A 21,227-nucleotide genomic window follows, 5' to 3' on the forward strand; every position below is an offset into this window, starting at 1 on the left:
TCCCTCCATGTCTTATGCCTCCTCCATGCACTCAAGATGGAACACCAGGCCCCCGTGGTTGCCCCTGTCTGCCTGACATTGTGACATCTTGTGTCTGGGTTTCAGCTGGACACAGCACATTCAGGACCCAAAACGCAGACTGTGTGGGTAAATCTCTGAAAGGTGGCAACCCTAAGCCAGGTATCCAATGCTTCTTAAGAATTCCAGATGACGCCTAACTTTTGAGGTTTTCTCTGATTGTTATCAATGGAGTCGAATTTTCATCTCCAAATCTCCAAGGGTTCTGCTGTCTGAAAAGTCAACTTACAAGTTAGGTCCCCACCTTTACTAGAGAGAACTACCAGCCTAGGATTTCAATCCTGCTAATAACATTGGCAGCAAGTTCCATTTTTCCTGGGCAGGTTAGTAAAATACCAGCCAGGTGGCAACCCTAGTTCACATTCAATCAGTGTGCTAAAACCAGCGCATGTTCCGTGACAAGTGCAGCAATTCATCAGGAGATCTTCATGAAGTGGCGCACTTGCCAGGAAACTCCTGGAGCTATTTTCTGGCCTCCACTGCATCTATCACCTAGTGACGAGGGTTTCTTTCTACATTTAGCCCTGCTTCTGGCTATACAGCCACTGAAATCACTTGTAGGCAGCCTCCTTGTGACTTCATGGTCCGTCCGTCCCGCCGGCTGCCTCCTTCGGTGCCATGGTTTTCAGGGTTCCCTGCTCTTCTGGGGGACCCCAGCCTCACGGCAAAGCAGTTCATCAACCTCCGTTCTCCGCTCTGCTCCATGATCAGTGACACAGGACCGCTGTACTCGCTGCATTCCTGTGTCAGCTGTCACAAACAGAGCTATACAGAAGATAGAGCACATGTATGCTCTATCTTCTGTATTGGAGGGCAGGCTTATTAAAGAGAGCCTGTCATCTCTGAATGCTATCACAAATAGGCTTGTTATCCCCCATATGATAGCAATAAAGTTAAGTTAAAAAAAAGGTAAAAGAAAATTAATACATAAAAATTGATTTTTTTTTTATAAAAAGTAAATAATCAAATATATACAAATAGTTATTAATAATAATTAATCCGCACAGCCCAACCTGTATGGGGTCCCATGATTTCAACTGGCGGCCCTGCCTCATGGGACTACACACATGCACCACCCCGGTAACTGCCAAGGCGCCGACATTTTTTTTATGGAATGGGGGGCCCTTCATGGTTTCTTGCATCGGGGCTCTGAGGTTTCTAGTTACGCCTCTGATTGTAACCAATCAAATTTCAGTATAATGACGCACTATTAGGGAATGATGAGTTCTAATTGGTTGTATGTCGCTCCCTATCTCACAGGACTCGGCAGATAATTTTACAACTCTAATAGCTTTTCTGACTTAGAAGCCTGCAAACCAAAATCCTGGCTTGCCGCTCATGTTCCCATGCATGTTCTTTTTCTATCAGATTCATTTAGAAATCCCCTTTACATGGAACCAGCTCATGTTTTTAACATCATCTTTAATCACAGCGTCGCGTTGGAGGAGCAGAATAATGAAACTATCAGGGGGCAGCCGCAGAGGGAGGAAGAGCGTGTGAAAAAGGACAATGCAAGAAACAAACATTGGAATGAGCAGCATTAGAATTTGTATTTATCATTTAAAGGATAATTCATCCAAAGAACAAAAAATATGATACATCACATCTTATCGGTCCTTAGATGTGGTGGCTGCAGAAGTTTACATTTTTTAGGCTTTTTTCCCTTTATGTTCTCCTGATTCAAAAAAACAAAACAAAATCAGTACTGATACTGAGTATTTGGGTGATTACTCAGACTCGCCTAAATGCTCCGATACTTACCTCCGATACCAGAAATTTCAGTCAGAGGGAGATCTCAGATTGGGTAGGAAGCCAGACTGCCCACCAACAAGTGCAACTGGCTTCCTAACAAATCAGGAAGCCGGGCCGCACATAATGACCTGCCTCCTGGCTTCCTGATTGGTCACCTAGCTACCTAGCAACAAGTAATGCCAGCTTCCTAGCCAATCAGGAAGCCGGGAGGTGGGTCATGACATGCTGCCCGGCTTTCTGATTGGCTAGGAAGCTGCTATCACTTGTTTCTGGGCAGCCTGGCTTCCTGACCCATCAGGAAGCCGTGCGGCACGTAATGACCTACCGCCCGGCTTCCTGATTGGTCAGGAAGCCAGGCAGCCTCGGCAAGCAAAGCCGGTGTTGTTTCAATAGAACACCGGCTTCCCAGGCAATCAGGAAGCCGGGCGACGGGTCATGACTTCCTGATAATTGGGGGCACACGGCACCGGTATCGGTACTCGGTATCGGCGAGCACTGGAAAAAAATATTGCTACTCGGTAACGAAAAACCGGCATCCGTGCATCCCTACTCTCCATCTGTGTGATCTAAGTCATATATTTATTTGATAAGATTTTTCTCATCAGACATTCAATGACTTTCTGTTTGTGTAAAGTGAAGGTGCAGAAGTATGAACAGCTGGCAGCCTGAGTCATGATGTTCCTTGTCACTTTTTCTGTAAGTCGCCCAGAATGTATTCAGGATCTTGGGAAGGAGAGAGGGCACACCCTGCTGGTGCAATGTCAATGGATTTCCTATATATGGGTATTCGAGCCAGCAGGAAATTGTCCAAGCAGCCGATGTTATGAAGATAACACTTGTGGCTATACTAGGCCTGTGATAAAGCACTATCACTTCTACCCCGGTGTCAGGTAAAGTTTATCTTTAGGCAAAACTAATTTTCTTTGTTTTGAATTTAGCAGCCAAGCACTAGAACATCTGTCAGGTTTTTATTGCAGTCTTTAGGTAGATTCACCCTCTCTAATGATCCTGGTGACTAGGGATGCACTGATACTGATACTAGTAGCGGTGCCGATGCCGACTATTTGGCCGAGTACTCATACTCGCCAAAATGCTCCAATGCCTAGCCTGATACTTCCAGTATCAGGAAGCCAGTCAGCGCGTCATTACATGCTGTCGGCTTCCTGATTGGCCGGGAAGCCGGCTCCATGCTCCGGAGCGGAGACTGGGTGATACCCCGCAGTGCGGTCATCTAATTGACGCCTGCCGGTGGCCATCATAGTGATGGCCGCCGGCAGAGAGAGGAGGGGACCTTCACCCGGTGGGATGAGGTATGCCGCCGTGCCCCCTTCTCTCTCCTGACACTGTCGAGCTCTCGGTCTATGACCGAGTGCCCGACTTTTTAGAGGGGGTGACACCAAAATGACTGTCATTTTCGTGTCACCCCTCCAATGGTGTCACCCGGGTGCGGGCCACACACCTCTTGTGACGCCACTGGTTAGTATTCCTGCCTTGCAGCACTGGGGTGTCCCCGGTTCAAATCCTGGTCAGGACACTACCTGACCAGGAGTTTGCATGTTCTCCATGTGCTTGCGTGGGTTTCCTCTCACACTCCAAAGACATGCTGGAAGGTTTAGTGGCTCCTGTCTAAATCAGACCTGCATGTGAGATATGGACCCTTAATTGTAAGCTCCTTGAGGGCAGGGACTGATGTGAATGTGCAACTATGTAAAGCGCTGCATATATTGTTGGTGCTATATAAATACCTGTAATAAAGACAGCACCCTGACCAGGATTCAAACCAGGGACCTGCAAGGTGGAAGTGCTAACTGCTAAACCACTGTGCATACAGATTGCACTTAGAGAAAACCCACACAAGCACAGGGAGAACATAGTACCCTAACCAGGATTCAAACCAAGGACCACCAAGGCTGCAAGGTGAAAGTGATTACCACTAAAGCACTGTACATAGCACAGACTGACAGCACTAAGGCACTGCCTCTCAATTGACAGCATCTTCGTCAGCCTTCTATGCAAGCTTTTTGCCCATCTTAATAACTTGATACAGTCCTAATAATCATATACAGATCATATACAGATACTAAGAAGCCCTGGGAAAGATGAACAGGCACCGCATGCTGCCTACTCTACAGCCCTTGTGCTGGTTTGCTTTCTTTGAACTGATTACACGGGTTCCCTTTAAATGTATTTATATTATGGAAGTAAGGAAGAGCCAATATTTCCGGTGGTTGTTATTGTTTTACTTTAATTGCTACCAGGATGATATTTAACAAGATACACATGATAATTATATTACATAAATTCCATTTGGGTACACCGCATTAATTAGTGAGGCAAACATACTTTGGGCATGTGGGACTCAAGGGTGGGGTGTAAGCTCTGCTAATGTACTTTGTGTGCTGTTATTTCTTTATGCAACGTAAATTAAATACAGTGATTACACTTAATGGTATGCAACGCTGGATTTCAAGAGCACATTTGTTTCACCCTACTACAAGATACAAAAAGCTACATTAAGATGGAGACTGTTACTTTACCTTGCCATTGCTTCTGCCAGTGCATAGGGGTTCAGTCCGAAATCAGAAAGAAGCTCCTTCTGCTGCTGCTGCCCAATCAGCTGCGGCTAGGGACTTCCTGCACATAAGCAAAGGGGTAGGATGCTGTGACATCATTGACCTTACATGGCCACATGGCTATATTTGGTCAATGGCATCGATCTAATATGGGCATGTAGTCATATAAAGTCAATGGCATCAGCACAAGCTGCCCGCTTCTTTGTTTATGTGACTTGCTATGAAGTCATTATGTCACAGTATGTTGCAGAGAAGACTGAGAAAATGCTTCCGTCTGCCTGTAGCAAGCCCATGGCATCATCTCAACCTAGGCAAAGTTACTGTACTGGAGATTAAAGAAAAATGTTATGGTTGCCCTTAATTGTCAGAAATGATTAAAGTCCACTTTAAGGGCCCATTTACACCAATGCAGGCATTACCACGTATGTTACCGCAATGGGTAGCAACACACATTGGAACCCCAACTCACCTGCCAATGTAGGTACATTAGGGTATATTGCGGTGCTCTGTTTTGTTGCACTATTTTTTGGTAGCGCTACAATGTGCATTACTGCGTTGCTGTGAGTTAGCATTTGCTGCAACGCACATCCGTTGGCATGTTGGGGTGCCATTAATAATGAATAGCACCGGATCGCACCAATGCACTTCAAGTACGCGTTACCACAAATAGATGGTGTGAACGGGCCCTTAGACTAAATATTACAACTATTGAATATGTCCAGTGGTGACAGGTTCTCTTTAAACAACCACCCTCCCTCATGCATGCCAAACTTAAATGTGGCCACATTTGGATAACACAAGGCTCAGTCTTGATAAGTCTTGCCCCAGCCTGGTCTGCCCTATCTCATAAATGTCACATTAGAATTGGTTAAAAGAGAACTATGAGGTGACTCCGATCCGCCAACGCTGACTGGCGGATCGGACGGGGGAGGGGGTGGGTACCCCTATCTAGAGGTACCCCTCTAGATAGGCAGAGCCAGCTGTCAGTCACGCAGCTGGGTGGATCCAGGCATAATTGTCGGGATCCGCTTCAGCGTCTCAGTATACCGCGAGCGGCGTCTCAGTATACCACGAGCTACAGCTCGCGGTATACTGAGCCTAGGGTAACGGGAGGACGCTAATTTGTGCCCTCCCGTTACCCTAAGGAGAACTATGGGGAAAAGCCTTAACCCCATAGTTCTCCTTTAAAATATAAAAATACCTTGAAAAGAAAACAAGTTATGTTGTTATGGGGCAACGGTGATAATTAGCTGGACATGAAGAGGTTAATGTACGCGACCTCGCTAGAGGTTTTATTTTATCAGAAATTCGCTGGGCAATGGGCAAACACCGGCGATTACCTGACGCACAGAGTCTGCTCTGTCCTGCTTTTGCCTTTTGAGACTCGCCGTCCTCGGAGTGGGCAAACGTAAATATTATTAACCTCCCCGAAGTGGGTGACTTCGCACAGTGCAAATAAAAAGTTGGGTTTGGTATTTCCTGCCAGATTGTCCTGTCTCCTCCCGCTCACATTCCTAATTTTTTATAAACACCCAAACGCTGTCAAGTGTTCCATTTTATAACGCTGTGTGGGCAAAGCAGCAAATTCCGGATATACGGGAAAAAAAATGATTTTTTTTATTAAACTATAACCTGCAGATCCGTCGGGATTTAAAGCGGAACTCAAACCTGAAAATAACAAATGTTGCAAGGAAGTAGAGTTTAATGGTAAAGGAGACTTCTATGTCTAAAAACTTGTTTCCCGCCACAATTCCGCCTATGCAATCGCGCATGATCGCGGCTGAAAAAACATGTACCATTTTTCAGCGATGTCCGAGCAGATATAACCCCATTGATAATCAATGAGGCCACGCAGCAGACACGTGTTCCGGGACACAACTGAAACAAGTTTGCATTTTCTCTGTTTTATTCTGGTGGCCCCCTTTAGCCTTTGCATGAAGCACGCTCTGGCACCAAAGGGTTAAAGGCATCAGAGGTAAGTAAGATTACAAACTTGTAGATTTTGTCCTCCAAACGGGAACATTTATTTGCAAGCAGATGTTCATAGCGTTGAGGATACGAATAGTTTTGGTAAATAGCAGGTACAGTTAATGTGTAACGTGACCTGCCGCCAATCTCCTACTCATTGAGAACATTAGCGAGCAGATCACATGATTAAAAATAAATCACTTTCATGCAGATTTTTCTTTCTTTCTAAATGTCGGAGAGTGTGTTCTGCAGGATACATTTCCACATGCACCCGTGGACTTGGACTCCTTTTACTTAGACTGACTTATATTTTATTGAAAGACAAATAAAACGATTTAAGGGCTTTCTACATTGTAGCTTTGTGGTGTCACAGGGTTCATGCTGCATTCTTGTCACGTTCTTTACAGAGCTTGGGATCGGGCAGGTCACACCAGTGCTCAATATAAAAGTAAAGTTTGCCACGGCTGAGGGTGCAAAGACAGGATGTCAGAACTGATGATGGGTGAACAGTGGAATGGTTAGAACACCCTCTAGTTTGTTAAAGTCTATCTTTGCTGGGGTTTTGGAGACTTTTTAGATACTGCCGACTGTTCTTTTAATCTTTCCGAGGTCCATACAAAACACTTGTCCTTTAAATGTTTATTTGAAAAGAAAACAAATGTATGGAAAGGAAAAGGGGGGTGATGAAAGGAAATGTAAAGGAACTGGAGAATGAAAGCAACTCAGAGAGGAGGAAGGGAAGGAAAAAGTAACACATTCACATGTGTGATTAGGGCCAGACAGCAGATTCCTGAGGCTGGGATAAAAGGTGAATGCGAACAGCTGCAGCTGGGAAGCTTGTACAACGCAATGACAGGCTGACAGGAGCCGCGGCTATCCACCACTGTTCACATGTGTCCACATAATCAGTGTTTACCTGCAGCTAGGGATAGAATTCCAATACTGAGAAGGAAAAGAAAGAGAAAGGAAATGGAAAGGGAAAAGAAAGGAAAAGGAAATAAAAGAATAGAAAGCAAAGGAATGGAAAATGAAAGAAAAAGAAAGGGAAGAGCAAAATAAAGAAAGAGGACAGGAAAGGATAAGAAATGGAATTGAAAGGGAAGGAAGAGGAAATGGAGAGGAAGTAAGAAGTAATCAAAGCAAATGAAAGAAAGGAAAGAAAAAAGGAAAAGAAAGGAAAGGGAAAGGAAAGGTGAAAGAAAAAAAGGAAATAAAGAAAAAGAAGAGGAAAGGAAAAGGTAAATGAAAGTGAATGGAACAGTACATAAGGGAAATATAGGGAAAGGAAAGGGAAAGGAAAAGAAAATGGAATGAAAGGAAATTAAGGGAAGTAAATTAAATTAACTCAAAAGAAAGGAAATGATAGGAAACTTAAGACAATGAGAGGAAAGTTAACAAAAAGGATCAGAAAATAAAGGAACAGAAAGGGAAAGGAAAGGAAAGAAAAGGAAAAGCAATGGAGAATTAAAAGAATGGAATGCTAGGGAAATTAAAAGAAAAGGAATGGCAAAACACAGGAAAAGGACATGAAATGGAAAGGTAAGGAAAGGAATAATGGGGAACAGAAAGAAGGGGGGACCTGCCAATATGACAACTGCACCTCTCCTTAGAACGCAGCCTTACTATTTTTTATCCTGTCATTTAAACAATGAATACATACCTAACAGCACTCAACCAGTTAATTATCATGTGTTCCTCTATTGCTGACATTATGTTAATCATATGGACTTTTTTTGCGTATTTTTTCCTATAATCTCTTAAAACTGAAGAAATGTAGCAGTGTATCTTAGCCTTCTCAGACAAAAAAACTACAATCCACTGCGGTACGTGTCCAGTGTCTGGATGACAGGTTAATGTGTAAAGCTCCTTTTACTGGGAATTCTCACGTAGGGAAGCAGGAAGGACGTAGGGAGAGCTAGAAAGGGAACTGGGTACATTTCTGACAAGGTACGCAATGCAGCAGTTGATGATGTTTATGAAAACAGCACACATTTGGAATCACATGCCCTGGTGAATGTACTACGTGACTTCCACCGAGTCCGCCAAGCCTGCCAAGTCTCCCGTTTCTGCTAACGTAAAGAGTGCCCAAATGACGGGCATAACAGCGCAGCATGTGTCTGTGAGATAGCAGATAACCATGCCAGGACTGCTGGTGACCTGTCAGTCACTACAGTAGAAAGGCGTAGCTTGACAATTAACTCCTTATACGAATGAACTCACAAATTCCATACAAACTTTACATGAAAATCTTTAAGAGGAACTCTAGGCATCAAAGTAATTGTTTCCTCTCACTCCCCTCCTTTACCTCTGGACAATGTACACTAGATATCTTAAATTTGTAGGTAAATACCTTTTTTAAGAATGTAATATAGCAGCCACTGGCCACTCCACTCCCATTCTTCTCCTTCCTGCGGTGGCCAACACAGGGACTGAAAGTCCCAGAAGTCTTTGCAGTTCAAGCTGCTGGCAATGTGGCTGTTGAGCTGTTTGGGATATTATTAACCTCCCTGGTATGGACAAAGCTCTAGGGACAAAATTGAAGTGAAATGGTTTGATACATAAGTGTAATTATAGCAGATTACATTGTATTGTGTGTATTCTGTGTAACTGTAATGTTTTCACTTTTGAATTTCCAGCCGGCTCCGCCCCCTGCTGTGACGCCCGAAAACGAAAGTAAAACTCAGATGCCGGCCGCGTACAGCAGAGGACGCCGCGGGCTCGCAGGGACAAGGTAAGTGACACTTTTCTGTGCATTCCCGAGTGTGGCTCGCTCTTGGTACTGAAAATTAACCCCAAGCCAGACTCGGGAATACCGCCAGGGAGGTTAAAGACCCCTAGATGTGGCGATTGCATTATTACGTCCCCCTCTGTAGCACTGGGATCTACAGGTGGGGTGTTAAAATGACAGCTGATTGCATCAGGAAATGACTGCTGAGGTTCAAGGTCATGCAGCCAGAAGTTCACACAAAGCGATTGCCAGAGGAGAGCACATAAAAGGGCCCCGCATGCAGAACATGGAGCTGTAGTGCACAGAAAAAAAATGAGTGGCGTAAGGACCCCCTCTGAACTACAGATAAGAAAATAATCCAAACTGGAGTTCTGCTTAAAAAAATGTACCGTATATACTCGAGTATAAGCCGAGATTTTCAGCCCATTTTTTTGGCTGAAAAGTGCCCCCCTCGGCTTATACTGGAGTCAGCGCCAGCGCGTCTTCTTACTTACCTCGCCGAGCGTCGCGTCACTGCTGCTCCGGTGTGCGGCGCTCCGAGCGGGGTCATCTGGCAGTCTCCGGGTCCTAATTTAGCTGGCCGGAGACTGCCAAGCACTCTATATGTACATGTACTATATACTACATATAGAATGCACTGAACAATAGATTTACAATTATCCTCTGCTAATATGAATGGGTTAAATGATCCGTAGTACATGATATGTAGCCCTGTACCCCCTTTTCCACTTACAGAGCTAGGTTATTTTTCTTTTAAATAAATATTAATGTAATTTTATTGGTATCTATCTACCATTAGCTGCCTCATTTCCCACCCTCGGCTTATATTCGGGTCAATACTTTTTCCCATTTTTTTGGGGTAAAATTAGGTACCTCGGCTTATATTCGGGACGGCTTATACTCGAGTATATACGGTACATTAGAGAAAGTTATATTGGCCATAGACAGGCAAATCTTATAATTTAGTGGTATGGGCAGGGCCTTCCTCATAACGAGGCAGCTGCTGCCTCAGGCGGCATCTCTTTGGGCCATTTGGGGGAATGGCAGACAGAGCACCATGGCCACTCTACTACACAGCCAGAGCGTGCAAAGATGCTAAGAGCCGGGCGGGGAGATCCCACGTGGCCCGCATCCCATCAGCTCCTGGCAACCGGTGATGCCACTGTTTGCCAGGATCTGAGCTAAATGCTCTGACCAGCATCCTGCCCAGCTACAGACAACCAGTGTACACCACAAGCACCCCCATGTCCCCCACCGCCTCCGGTGGCAAAAAGGCTAAGGATTACCCTGGGTATGAGATGAGGGTTAAACAGGTTAGGACCTAGCCCTGCTTCTGAGCTCCAGGGTGCCGCCCCTCCACATTCCACTCAAAGTGGAACTACAGGACACACAGGAAGTGAGAATCCCCATAAGGATAGCAATAACAATCTGAGAGAGATTACCCACTCCATCTACTACAAAAAAATATATATGATTGGCTGGAATTTCACTTCAAAGTTGACCATACACATCTCAAATTTACAGGAATTGGCCTGTGGGTGGCCCTGCTGACACCACCACAAACCTCAGTTGAAAAATCGAAGGAGCCGGGCAGAAGAAAGTCAGCTGATCAATGACAATAAGATGCAGTCAGTGGTTGGGTATTCTGACAGCTGTAGATAGATAGATAGATAGATAGATAGATAGATAGATAGATAGATAGATAGATAGTTGTCAGGAACTCTGTATGTACTGTTCCAGTCTTTGTGTCCCACATGGTACACACAGCACTCCTGCACTGACCTGACCAAAACACTTTACAAATATTTTCTTCTCCTTCTGCTTACAGTGCAGCTCTTTGAATATGCCAGCTTTTCAGCCTGCCTGCGTGCCTGCAGATGTTATTAAGCAGACAGGCTTGCCTTCACCTAACATAACCCTAAGGATTTCCCTGTCACATGCAATAATACACATTTCCTTGACTATGAATGATGCCAGCCATTGTAAACAGCATAGCATATCTGCAAATACAGCAGAACAAAATAAAGTAACCGTACTGTACACTTTATTGTACATGTCAAGATAAATCACAGTACACTTCCCTGATGGCGGGGTGGAGGGTCACTGCTGCAGCCCCATACAGGTACATAGTTGCTTTAATTAAAGAAGACCTATACCGTCAGAATTAGGAAATCTGCCAGTGTTGACCCGCTTAGGTAAATGCCACTTTCCTGGTTGCCTCTGGCTTCAATACCTCGGAGATAGTAACCTGGAACAAGCATGCAGATTCAGATGCAGTGACCTGGAACAAGCATGCAGATTCAAAATCAGGGTGAAGTCAGGACTCCTGGTACACATTCTTGGCCAGTTGGCCAGACTTATACTAAAGCTGCTTATATAAATGACAGTCAGGCACCTAGCATTACCTTGGGAGGTCTGCAAAGGAAGCCTCTATACTTCCTAATTACAGGTTGGCACTTTTTTTCTAAAAAATAAAGACCCCCCCCCCTTAATTTTTACATCAGGGAACTACATATATCAGCATGCAATTTTCCTTGGTGCCATCTGCCCAGGGCTTGCACAGTGTGTACTCAGCATGATTTCCTCCTAGTACAGTCTGGTGTACACTATATTGCCAAAAGTATTGGGACGCCTGCCTTTACATGCACATGAACTTTGATGGCATCCCAGTCTTAGTCCGTAGGGTTCAATATTGGGTTGGTCAACTCTTTGCCACTATAGCAGCTTCAACTCTTCGGGGAAGGCTGTCCCCAAGGTTTAGGAGTGTGTCTATGGGAATGTTTGACCATTTGTGAGGTCAGGTACTGATGTTGGAGGAGAAGGCCGGGCTCGCAGTCTACACTCTAATTCATCCCAAAGGTGTTCTATCGGGTTGAGGTCAGGACTCTGTGCAGGCCAGTCAAGTTCCTCCACCCCAAACTCGCTCATCCATGCCTTTATGGACCTTGCTTTGTGCACTGGTGCGCAGTCATATTGGAACAGGAAGGGGTCATCCCCAAACTGTTCCCAGAAAGTTGGGAGCATGAAATCGTTTAAAATGTCTTGGTATGCTGATGCCTTAAGAGTTCCCTTCACTGGAACTTAGGTGGCACAAGCCCAACCCCTGAAAAACAACCCCACACTATAATCCCCCCTCCACCAAACTCTACACTTGACACAATGCATTCAGGCAAGTACCGTTCTCCTAGCAACCGCCAAACCCAGACAAGTCCATCGGATTAGCAGACAGAGAAGCGTGATTCATCACTCCAGAGAACACGTCTCCACTTCTCTAGAGTCCAGTGGCGGCGTGCTTTACACCACTGCATCCGACGCTTTGCATTGCACTTGGTGATGTAAGGCTTGGATGCAGCTGCTCGGCCATGGAAACCCATTCCATGAAGCTCTCTACGCACTGTTGTTGTGCCAATCTGAAGGCCACACAAAGTTTGGAGGTCTGTAGCTATTGAATCTGCAGACAGTTGGCGACTTCTGCGCACTGTGCGCTTCAGCATGCGCTGACCCAGGTCTGTCCTTTTTACGTGGCCTACCACTTCGTGGCTGAGTTGCTGTTGTTCCCAGTTGCTTTCACTTTGTTATAATCCCACTAATAGGTGACCGTGGAATATGTAGTAGCAAGGAATCACGGTATCACGCTTGAATTCACTGAGCTCCCGAGAGCGACCCATTCTTTCACAAATGTTTGTAGAAGCGTCTGCATGCCGAGGTGCTTGATTTTATACACCTGTGGCAATGGAGGTGATTGGAACACCTGAATCCAATGATTTGGAGGGGAGTCCCAATACTTTTGGCAATATAGTGTATGTACTAAGCTGAAGTGTGGTCTGTTATAGATAAAAATAGCAAGGAAAAATATGTCCAGTGCATGGAAAGAAGGAAGGAAATAGGGAAGGAAGGATGAAAGAAGGAAGGGAAGGAGGGAGCAGGAGTGGAAGGAAAGGATGAAAGAAGGAAGGGAAGGAGGGAGCAGGAGTGGAAGGAAAGGATGAAAGAAGGAAGGGAAGGAGGGAGCAGGAGTGGAAGGAAAGGATGAAAGAAGGAAGGGAAGGAGGGAGCAGGAGTGGAAGGGAAGGAAGGAAGAAGGAAGTAGGATGGAAAGAGGAAGGTAAGAAAGTAGGAGGGAGAAAGGATAAAAATTAAGGAAGTAAATGGAAGTGAAGGAAGAATGAAGGAAGAAAGTAAGCCAGACACCCTTCTCAGATCAGCTCCTGGCAGTGATGTCTTCCTAACAGTCACCAGTAATTTGTACTTTAGTGAACCAGAGGATGAGGATCAAGGAAGCTTCCTTCACTTATCCATTAATTGCACGTAATGCAGTGTTGTCTCTGGAGTGATGCGGCACTAATGTGCATTTTACTAATCATGTATTTGCACTGTGAACTGGGCCCTGTATGCTTTTGCAGCACTGCTTGCCTTCTCTGTCCTCCAAGGCCTAAATCTCACCTCGCACAGTGTTTTTTGGGGTGTGCCTATATACAGGCCAGTAATAATATGGTCAACCCACCTCATTGGGAACAGTATGTAGAGAGCCCTGGAGTAATGGTTTGGGACTTGCATTGATATTGTTTCCTTGCAGGTGTGTACCTCTTCCAAGATATAGCCTGGCCAATCTCCATATCCTCCTGTGTACTAAGAACCATCTATGGTACTGCACAATCTTCCTAGGAATGCATTCTTAGGTTCTACCTAGCTCATTGCACAATCCAACCCAGCTCTGTGCTTTCTACTCTCAAGCCCACCTTATTACCAATGGTGACACCAAAATTGATGGTGTCATCTGATGAAAGCTAAAGCCAAAGTCCATCCAAACAGCCTAATACACATTTGGATACATGGTTTAGAAACATTTTGCCTGCCAAATTACTTCTATTTTTTTTTAACCATACTACCCAACCATATTGTATAGACTGTGAATGGAACTGCTATTGTAATGCCTGTCCACCTCAAGGCAGGGTAAATGCATCGCACAATGCACTAGAGCCGTGGTTCTCAACCTGTGTAACCTCAGGACCCACATTTGTCCTTGGTCATTATGTGGTGACCCAAGTCGCACTGCAATGGAACACACGGCATTGCGGTACCGTGCGTAATAAAATTAATTCCAAATACAGTCACTCTTGTCCGGCATTGCGGTACCGTGCGTTCCGGTGCGGGCGATTGAACTGTGGGCAGGAGGTGTGTTTGGGGTGCCATTATGAGAACTGGAGCGGATCCTCAGCCTGGGGTCCAGTGCTGGGCTGCTGTGCTATGACGGAGCTCCCTCCATACATGGATTGCTTGTACAACTCCCATGCGTGCCCTCTAGAGGTGCCGGGAGCCAAAATGTGACATCACTCCGCTCCAGGCACCTCTACAGGGCACGTGAGGGAGCTGTAAGCACTGCATGCATGGATGGAGCTCCCCCGTAGCCATAGCTCCAGCCCACCCCACCTCAAGCTGACACTCGACTCCAGGCAGCATATTCTGAATGGCTCCTCTGCATGAGAAATGACATTGCTGCGCTAGGAGGAGGCTAAGAGACTCTCACTTAGAAAAGTGGAAGGCACACGGCGACCCACTGAACAAGGCGTCACGACCCACTTTTGGGTCAAGACCCACCAGTTGAGAACCAAGCCTTGGTTTTCCAGGGTTGCCCCTCCTGGCTCTGAGTCTGGTTTCTGGCTTGCATGACTCTCAGGTAGCACTTCCATAAAGGCTTACAGGTTTGCTTTACGGCACCCCATGTTCCTGCTGAAAGAAATTCCAAATCTGTCTACAACTTTACCAGCTGTCAAATTGCAGCATTGTTTGAAATTTCTGGTAATGTTTTGGATACTCAAAACTTTACTGTCTCAGCCAATAAAATTCATTCCAAATACAATGAGTCAGAGGCATTTCATAAAAATGAATGCAAAGGAAGTGTTGCCTACAACAATAAATCACACATTCATGTTTGTGTTTCTAAACAAAACAAAAAAAAAACAGCTGAACTCCAATTGGCTGCTACAGCCAACACCCTACTTCTGATTGGCTGCTACAGCCAACACCCTACTTCTGATTGGCTGCTACAACCAAAGCATGTAAGTCCCATCATTGTTACAAAAAAACAACATGAGGTGGGTGATCTGATCCTCTCCACCCTGGCAGAACTACAAGACTCAGCATGGCTTCACACTAGTGAGCAACTAAGCCTGCAGTTTGAAAGTGACTGCATGCCGCACTCTTGATTATTACTATTAAAGGGTTGTTAAAAAAACAATAATATTGTTTTTGCCTTTAAAAAATATTATAACATTATAATTTCTTACACAAATGTGTCTTCCCATAGGAGAAAAAATATATATAACTGACATAAACAAGTCACGAATACTATAATGAATGAATAAATAATAAATAACTACTATGTGAGTTTTGTAACTAATGTACTCAGTACTTGGTTTGGGCCCCTTTTGCAGAACTTACTGCCATTACTTTTGCACGATATTCTAATTATTCGAGTTTCACCTGTATGTATATATATATTTATTTTTTTTGGTCTACAGTATGTGTTACTTTTTTTTTCTTACCTTAAATAAAACAAACATTTCATATCACAGTGGAACATCATTGCAAAAAAAAAAAGTGTAGAAGAATGTAACATTCTTCCTAATTGAAGCTACAGCACCCCCTGGCACATGCTGAGGGGAGAGTCAATGTGGGCACAGAGGAGTGCAGAAAGCAGAAATACGTCACTGCCCAACCCATTCATATACACTATTCTGCCTTACAAGCCAGGAGGAAATACACACTGGATGGTGGAGGTGGAGGCAGGCAGGCACAAGGGACAGTACAAGCAGATCAGCCTGGAATACTCTGGATTCTACTGGGGAGCCCAATGATGTGGAGCACACAGCCTGCTGCTTTATGAACCAAGGGATGATCTGAGCACCATGCACAGGTAAATTCTGGCCACTGCTAACAGTGCTAGATGATGGTTGGGAGGGGGGATCCGACCTCTTAGTGCATTAGGTGTACAGTTCATCGGATTACGCAGAAGGGAGAAATGTCAAATAATGTGTAGAAGCGTCCGATTTACTAACACCAGGACCAGAATTCGCACAGTCCAGTCCAGGGACCACAAGGGTGCTCAGTGAATTAGTATGGTGGGGCTCAGTGGTTTATGTGACATTGTACAGGGCTGATATGTATTGCCGGGTGCAGCAACCTTATCTATGCACTGTTATTATGTATCAACTTCAGCACAGTAACATTGTACAGTCCCCGGTCCCTCTAAAAGTATATCTGAACCCCAAATCTGAAATGTAATTGATGTCTACTTACCAGTAATTGGATGTGGTGGCTGCATTCGTTTTCTTGTCTTTTCAGGCTATGGGCATTCTTAGCAAAAAGTCAGTTGCTCATGCCAGATGTAATGTGTGGTTGTGTTATGCATTGGAAGCTATCAGAGGGGGAGAATTTTTGTAGTCCAGGTCAGGACAGCTGCTGTTCATCCATACAGTATTGTGTGTTAATGTGGTCAACCTAGGACAGGAAGTGTGTTACTAGCAGGGCCAGAAGGTGAGAATAAAGATATAAACTGGAAATAGGAAACTAATCCAGCCACCATATCTAAAGACTGGAAAGCTGTGGCATATATGTATATATATTATATAGATAGAAATGATGTTTATATTTGCTTGTTCTTGGGTTCAGGATGTTTTAGCTTTGTCCAATACACATAATATAGTACTCATCAGGGACTTTAATGATCCTGATACTGTCAACCAGACTACAGTGCAATGGTACCACAGTACTCGGATGTCTAACACCGCTCTGTGATCTCATGAATACTGTACAGTAGCGGTATCATGCAGTACACTGATCAGTGTTTTTGAGGAACTCAGTCATATTGTTGTTCATAAAATACTATAGTCCCAAATCATAGTACCCCAAAGGTCCCCATGCACCGTGCAGCATAGTACATATTGCTGCACAGTGCATGGTGACCCCAGTAATACAGTATAATTATCTCACAGTAATCTAATGTAGAGTATTGTTGTCCTGTGACTGTCTAAGGAACAGCACAGTGATCCCTGTAATGAACAGTAATATTGCACAGTATGAGGAGTAGAGTCATCCATGGTGCAATGATATGAGTAAAATCCAGTACAATGACCTCTGTATGGGACCTGTAGTCCTCCATACTGTACAGTACAAGGACCTCTGTATGGGACCTGTAGTCCTCCATACTGTACAGTACAAGGTGCTCTGTATGGGACCTGTAGTCCTCCATACTGTACAGTACAAGGTGCTCTGTATGGGGCCTGTAGTCCTCCATACTGTACAGTACAAGAACCTCTTAATGGGACCTGTAGTCCTCCATACTGTACAGTACCAAGTGCTCCTTAATACTGGGAATAAGCTGTCTAGCATTAGGAGCTAAGCTGCATTGTGTTCTGGTGTACGGTATAATCTGTATTTTACAGTAGAGTGCAAGGGTGTCTTAAATTGCCCGAGTTCATTGAACCAAACATTGACGTAAGAGTACAGTACAAGGTATTCAAATTGTGCAGTACAAAAAAATCCCATCCCGGATGATGTACAGGTGTGTAATGTTACCATGCAGTACAAGACAGTGATACGGCGCAGGAAGTGGCTGTCAAAAGACAAAGGGCTCTGAGTTACCCATTCAACTACCGGAATATCTGATTTTACTGCTTATGGATTATTACATTAGTACATGTATCAAACTGTTGCCGCTATATAAATCCTGTATAATAATAATAATATTTTGGACTGGTCACAGCTCCTATGCAATGTCCCTCTCATAAGACTGATCACTGCTCCTCTGCAATGTCCCCCTCTGTAGGACTGCTCACTGCGATGTCTTCCTTGTAGGACTGATCACTGCTCCCCTGCAATGTCCCCCTTGTAGGACTGATCACTGCTCCTCTGCAATGTCCCCCTTGTAGGACTGATCACTGCTCCCCTGCAATGTCCCCCTTGTAGGACTGATCACTGCTCCCCTGCAATGTCCCCCTTGTAGGACTGATCACTGCTCCCCGGCAATGTCCCCCTTGTGCAGAGTGTGTATCCCTGTGTCCAGGTCTGCAGGCTTCACACCATGTGTACACCACTGTTCTCTCAATGGGCTCTCTTGTGTCACAGTGGCTCCTTGTTGCCCCTGCACGGAGTTGGCTGGTGGGATAGGGCCTGGGTTTTTGTGGTTTCCCGGACATGCGGAGGTTGCATCAGGTTGTTGTGAAGGTCTTGGGGATTCTAGACAAATGATACTCTTTGGCTGATACAGATGTAACATTGTATCAGCTTCAGTGTTTATTGTTTAGAAAAAATGTAAATTGAAATGTGCACAACACTTCCACTGTGTACAAGACGACAAACCCACAATATAGGGGAGTGTTTGTAATCAATATTTATACATAGGAGGGAAGAGAGAGAGAGAGAATATGAGGTGGGAGAGAGAGATAATAGAGAGAGAGAGAGAATGAGGGGGGAGAGAGAGAGAGATAATAGAGAGAGAGAGAATGAGGGGGGAGAGAGAGAGAGATAATAGAGAGAGAGAGAGATGTTTTAAAAGCAAGCAAGAAAGAGTAATTTTGGGTGAGAGATTGTCTGTCTGTCTGTCTATCTATCTATCTATCTATCTATCTATCTATCTATCTATCTATCTATCTATCTCATCTATTACCTTTCACTTAATTACTTTCTTTCAAAATGATAGATAGATAGATAGATAGATAGATAGATAGATAGATAGATAGATAGATAATGTAGGTATTTTGAAAGACCGTAAAGAAACAGTCAATGAAGTGAGTGTACCTACCTGTCTGTCTATCATCTATCATCCCCCTTCACTTAATTTACTTCGTCCTTACTTGATTTCCAAACCTCTATCGATTTTGTCTTCCTTTATATTCTCTAGTGATTAGACTTGAAGCTTTGGATGAATGTCTCGCGTTCTCAGGTAGTCCTTCTCAGGATAGAAGTGTTTGGCGCTCTTGTTGGCAGATGTGGTAAAATAACAATATCAGATAAGGGGGAAAAAAAAGTCTGGTGTCTTCATACTAAATGTGAAGTTTTAGGACTGGAAGTGTCACTTTAAGGGGGTGTGTCCCTGGCTGAAGGTGCACCTGCAACACAGGTATGACAAGAATGGTTGCTAAGCAACTGTCAGGGGTGAAGAAAGGTGAGGTTGAGCTTTTTTTTTCTTCTTCTTTAAATTTACAGTCTGCTGCCTTGTTTGTGTCAGTGGATGTCTAAAAGCAATCTGCATTGTAAATACACGCCGTGGACTATGGACCCGTCTGGTGTTCTATGCATTGACTGGCTCTCAGTACAGTTCCTCCTTCTGCTGTATGAAGTTCAGGTCTGCAGAGCCGGGCTTGTGTGTGCAACTTGGAACAGTCCTGTAAAATGGGAACATTTTGTATTTAGAGGGTAGCAGTACTGGGCGTATGGGGACCTCTTTCTGAACCTTCTAGTTCTGGTGGGCAACTCCGGCCCGCCAGCTGTTGTGGAACTAGAAATCCCAAGAGGCATTGCAAGCCTCTGACAGCCACATGCATGATGTGATTTTTAGTTAAAGCGCAGCTGGAGGGCCCGGAGTTGCCCACCACTGCTCTAGTTGCTGGGCTATTGTACTGACCTGCTGGCTTCAATACTGGACCCAGAAGAAGTATTCCCTCTTCTTTTACTTAGTTGCAATGACTGCCCATCACTCCGCTATGTAGTCTCAAATAGTCATTGCTGGGGTGACAATGCTAATTGCCACCCCCATGGTTCTGTGTTAGCGTTGTCATCCTGTAAAAGGAAGTGTCACCCAGGCAGCATTTCTGGCAGGATCCTTCACAGAGTGCTCAAACATGCAAATCGCTGGGCATGTTGTGACTCTGTGAGCACTCTGTGACTATTGTTTGTCCCTGCATGCACTAGCATTTTTAGTTTTGGGGTTTTTTTTTTGTCTTGGCCACCTTTGGGTTGCCTTGTTAGCAGATGTTTAAAGTGAATATTGTTTCTGTGTGTATGTATGTATGTATGTATGTATTAATGTGTGTATGTATGCGTATATACAGTATGTGTGTGTGTGTGTATAGATAGATAGATAGATAGATAGATAGATAGATATTCCTCCTTGAATCTTTTTGTGCTTAGCATTTTCCAGATCTGTGCAATAATCCAATGTGAAACTTTGCTTCCAGTAATACAAGACCGGTCACTACTGCTCTCTCTCCTTGTGCAGGGTGACTGGTCTTGTATCCGCCCCCTCCCGGGCAGCCTGTAGTGGGTGGAGCATGCAGGCCCCTCCCACATCTCTGCTGTCTACACAGACTATGTACAACACAGTGAAGATGTCACCAATACATTTATAAGGCAATAACTGGGTTTGCCAAGGCATTTGGTAGAATGTTATCCTTTGTAGCCATTGAGGAATACGTTTAAATAAAGGTTTTGTGCCTGGAGTTCACTTTTAAAATAAATTGATAACATGATAATGATAAAATAATAAAAATAAATCACTTGTGACCTTTTTATGACTTGCTTTATGACTGCAAAAAAAAAAATGCTTCCAGTGGGGATCTGGTTTAGTAGGTCCCACTCGTGATACGGATTATCTTTTCCTCAGTTCAGTGACAGTTTACACAATTGGCTGAAGTGCAGTGTGAGCATGATTGGACTGGAACATAGGTGAGCCATAATGTGACTCACTGATCGTTATCTCCAAGGTGCAATACGGTGCGGGGCTGGCGGTTGTAAATACGTGTTGAAATCCTGGAGCGTATACCGGCTCCGTGGTGTTGGTGCCATTTCCCAATTCGTGCAACAACAATGCAACGTGTCAATAAAGTTATTACTGCGCCAAAACCTTTTACCCATTTCTGTGGGGAAGTGCAGATCACAGGATGGATTTCTTCCCTCTTCTAGTAGTAGCTGCTTTAAATGTTTTTTCAGAGCAGACCTGATTGACAGGCTTCCTGTCCTTATCCAGGACTAATCTCTATAGAACATTGATTTTTCCTTCTAGATGGAACATTCAAAAACAAAAATCAAAAATGGGGAATCAGCTTCTCGTCCTAAACTGGACCCTTCTGTAACTAAACTCCTGTATTATAACAATACTAATAATCATCTTCATCTATAAGTATATTCAT

At 44.4% G+C, this 21,227-nt stretch overlaps 1 protein-coding gene across 1 annotated transcript in view; it reads left to right on the forward strand.

Moving 5' to 3' along the window:
• The first annotated feature begins 15,859 nt into the window (after nt 1–15,859).
• ERRFI1 (ERBB receptor feedback inhibitor 1) overlaps nt 15,860–21,227 on the forward strand; it is a 24,812-nt gene continuing 19,444 nt past the window's right edge. Inside the window, exon 1 of the mRNA XM_018552670.1 lies at nt 15,860–16,015. The gene's annotated coding sequence lies outside the window, so the exon portion shown is untranslated. The remainder of the gene's footprint in view (nt 16,016–21,227) is intronic.

This window comes from Nanorana parkeri, unplaced genomic scaffold (assembly GCF_000935625.1).
Source record: "Nanorana parkeri isolate BGI_ZX_2015 unplaced genomic scaffold, ASM93562v1 scaffold94, whole genome shotgun sequence".
Classification (NCBI taxonomy): domain Eukaryota; kingdom Metazoa; phylum Chordata; class Amphibia; order Anura; family Dicroglossidae; genus Nanorana; species Nanorana parkeri.